General features: G+C 44.8%; 1 pseudogene; it reads right to left on the reverse strand.

The window, feature by feature from the left end:
- Positions 1-255: 255 nt before the first annotated feature.
- On the reverse strand, positions 256-2,417 carry LOC114821403 (probable sugar phosphate/phosphate translocator At1g12500; annotated as a pseudogene).
- Positions 2,418-3,657: the final 1,240 nt, after the last annotated feature.

Raw genomic sequence — 3,657 nt, forward strand, 5'->3', positions numbered from 1 at the left:
TGTCTGCTTCTTTTTATCTTATTTTGCTTTCTGCTTTTGCTTTTGTTTCCCACTTTTCCTCTCTGTCTCTGTCTCTACGCTGCTGTCCATGTGTAAAAAGCAACTTTGGAAGTCATCACTCATGAGCTCCGCAACCACTTTCTTTGGAGGTCATCGACCCACATGTGCTTGCATGCACCCCAATTTCTGTGGTAGTCAAAACGAATGGTTCTTTTTAGGTTTTTGTGGTTTCAATTTCAACCTTTATGCTCGTCTCTACCAATGAGCTGTAATTTTTGACCTTTTCTTTGCCTCACTGTAAAGCACCGTCACCACAAACCCCGTCATTCCCATAACCGTGATCGGGTTTCGGAATACCAACACCGAAATGACTGCCGCCACCGCCGTCTTGGCATTGCCGAGAACCTGTAGTGTGAGGGCGTTGGTGTGCTTGGTCACCAAGAAATTGGTCAAGTTAACCAAATAGGCCACCGTAGCGTTCCCCAGCAACAAGAAGAAAATGAAGGGGTCGGTTCTCGCTTTCTTCACCGTATCCGCCGCCACATTACCCTCGATGTAAAGAGTGAAGGGGAGGAGGATGCAGGCCGCCATTGGCGCCATGTAGAGGAGCAAGTTCATGGAGTGGATCTTCTCAAAATCCGAGGTGAGTAAAATCCCCTACACCACCAATTTCAACGCTCGGCCAGCGGTGGAACCCACGCAGACCAAAAAACTGAACAGATGAAACAGCGGCTCGCTGTTACTGGCTAACACGATTCCCAAAACAACGGGGAGGAGGGCACCGTAAACCTCGGTGGACTCCTTTTTACACGTGATAACAAACACAAAGATGGCGGTGAAAAAGGGGGTGGTGGCGCCGATGGCTTGGTTAAAAGAGACGAGGAGGTAGCGGAGGGAGATGTTGCCGCAGATGGAGAAGCAGAAGATGGCGGAGAATGCGAGGATCTTGAAAAACTGGCGGCTGGAGAGGATGTTCTGATGTGGCACTATCTCAAGGAGGTGGATGGCGACGTAGCCGTAGACGACACAAGAGATCATGTGGAGCATTGTAAGGAAGATGGGGTAGTGGAAGCTGTAGAAGTTGAGGAGGTACTTGTTGAGGAGGAGGACGCAGATGTTCGACATGTACCAGGATGCAATAATCGCTGCCGTCAATATTGTCGAAAAGATGAGGGATCCAACGGCGGAGGAGAACCCGTAACTCGTCCTGTTGTGGACGTCACCGGGGGGAGTGGCCGAAATGTCAACCACCTGGTCGAGGGACATTGTGTCTTGCAGCCGCGGATTGCTCATACAACAGTCAGAACACTATCTCACTTTCTCTCTCAGATCTGAAAAATTGAGATGTGGGATGACGATTGAGAACTTGGGGGTTTTGGTAAATGAAGTACTAGAGCTTGAAACATCATGATCAAGATCATCGCAATTATTATTAGAGTTGGAGTACTTCTGGTTTAGCTGCTACTGCCATGGGTTGGTAGAGCTGACAAGATCCCACCAATTTTGTTGCGTTAGCCGTACAGAGGAAGAAGAGATCCCGCCAACTTCTGGTTTAGCTACTGCTGCCATTTGTTTTTAACTTTGTTCGGTCTCTCTCTCCCCCTCTTTCTTTCTGTAAATTGGAAAGAGAGAGAACGCCTGAAAATTGGCTGAGGAAATCGCATCGCTGAAATCCCTGTGCATCTGCAAATTCTGGTTTTTCTGAAATCCCTGGTTGCAGATCGAATAAGATCTCGGGTTGTGCAGATTCACGGTGGAGGTGAAAAAATGAAAGAGAACCGATATAGCTTTTCGTGGCCTTTCCCACAGACGGCGCCAAATGTTGATGCACAAAACCGGAGGTCTTGGAACAACGTAAATCCGACCGTGAATCTACAAGAAATGTAAATAACACAATATGTATCGTGGTTCACCCCAATGTTTGGGCTACATCCACACTGATATTTTATTTCTCTGATTGTATGTATGGATTACAAGGGTGAGGGGGAGTCCCCCAGAGAAAGATAGAGTTTGAGAGAGCTCCATGTTTGTGAGCATGAGAGCTTAAGAGAGATGTGCTTTGTAAGGGTAAGAGGGCTTGAGGTTTGTGAGGGTGAAGAGGCCCTTTTATAGAATAAGGGCTCCTTCCCTTTTTATATATTTGCCCCTCATTTATTACATAATTACATTTGTGTCCTCCGAGTATTTATACGAGGTCTAAATATGGAGGCCCTAAGTATGGTATAAACAAGGTCCATCTTTTTGGAGCCTTCTTTGTGGGCAATGATGAAGGCTTTTCTTAGGACTAGATCATTGGGCTGGAACTACCGGATCTTGGCCTTTTTGTTGTAGCTGGAAATGAACTGCTGGTGATAGACTGCGATGCGAGTGATAGTCTGCTCGCACTTCTCCTCTGCCAGATTTAAACTTATGGCCATCTTCTTTCGGTTGCTCATCTTTTGGTGGTGCGATATGCCCATAAACATCCAGGGAGTTCGTCAAGCCATTTTCTTTTCTTACTGGTGGGGGATTTCTTGTGGCAGTCGAGGATCATCTTGGTGGATACTTTGGCCCGCCTATTGCCTTGAGAATATCTTGGTGTAAACATGTGCTGCTTGATGCCATATTTTTTTAAGAACTTCGCCAAATCTTTGCCCACGAATTGCAGGCTGTTGTCGGTGACAATGGATTAAGGGATGCCAAATCGGTAAATGATGTTCCTCCATATGAAGCGCTCTATGTCCGTCTGAATCGTGGTCGTCATGGGCTCTGCTTCTACCTATTTGATGAAGTAGTTGGTTGCCTGATAGGTGCATATTTATGCAACTTAGTTAGCTTGTTTCTTGGCATTTACTTAGTTTAATTCTAGTTATTTTAGTACTTTAAGCTATTTTCGTGTGTTTGTAGGTTCAAATAACAAAGTTGGCAACAGAGTGCTATTTGGAGCATTTTGGAGCATTTTTGGGCCAAGATTGGATAGTGCAAGCATGGAGACATGAGGATGGACGTTTTTGAAAATTAGAAGGCTAGAAATTAGTATGTGTGTGTGCAAGTGTGTTGGCCTACAACTACAAACATTCATACACGGCATGGGCAGAAAATAAGTTGATTGCTAGCTAAAATAATGAAGAACATATGTGTGTGCAAGTGTAATAGCTGGTACATGTGGAAATAAAGATAGAAAACAGCACACACACACATGCAAAGAACAGAGAGACAACATTCATACACGGTATGAACTTGATTGCTAGCTGAAATGATGTTATGTGGAAATGATGATTACATGACAGCACACACACACATGAGAAGTGAATTGGAACACATGGCAAAGAGTGCAGAAAATCAAGTTTAAAGGCACATGGACAACTGCAAATGGGTGTTATCCATCACATTTCCTTGCCCATGCCGTGCATCACCCTTGTCCCCTTCTTTATTTTTGTTTTCATACACCATTACATTGAATCATTGCACTTAATTGGTGCACATCCCTTGTCCTCTTCACCCATCAGATTTCATTCACTTTTACCTCCACTACATGCACTCATTGATGCAACACTCCTTCACTTTCCTTGCCCATACAGTGCATCATGAATCAACCTGCACGTATGACTCATTTCTGCACCATTCCACCTCCATTTTCTTTATTTACCATGTGCACAATCATTCATGTTCCCTACT

Source organism: Malus domestica, chromosome 15 (assembly GCF_042453785.1).
Source record: "Malus domestica chromosome 15, GDT2T_hap1".
In the NCBI taxonomy this organism is placed as follows: Eukaryota; Viridiplantae; Streptophyta; class Magnoliopsida; order Rosales; family Rosaceae; genus Malus; species Malus domestica.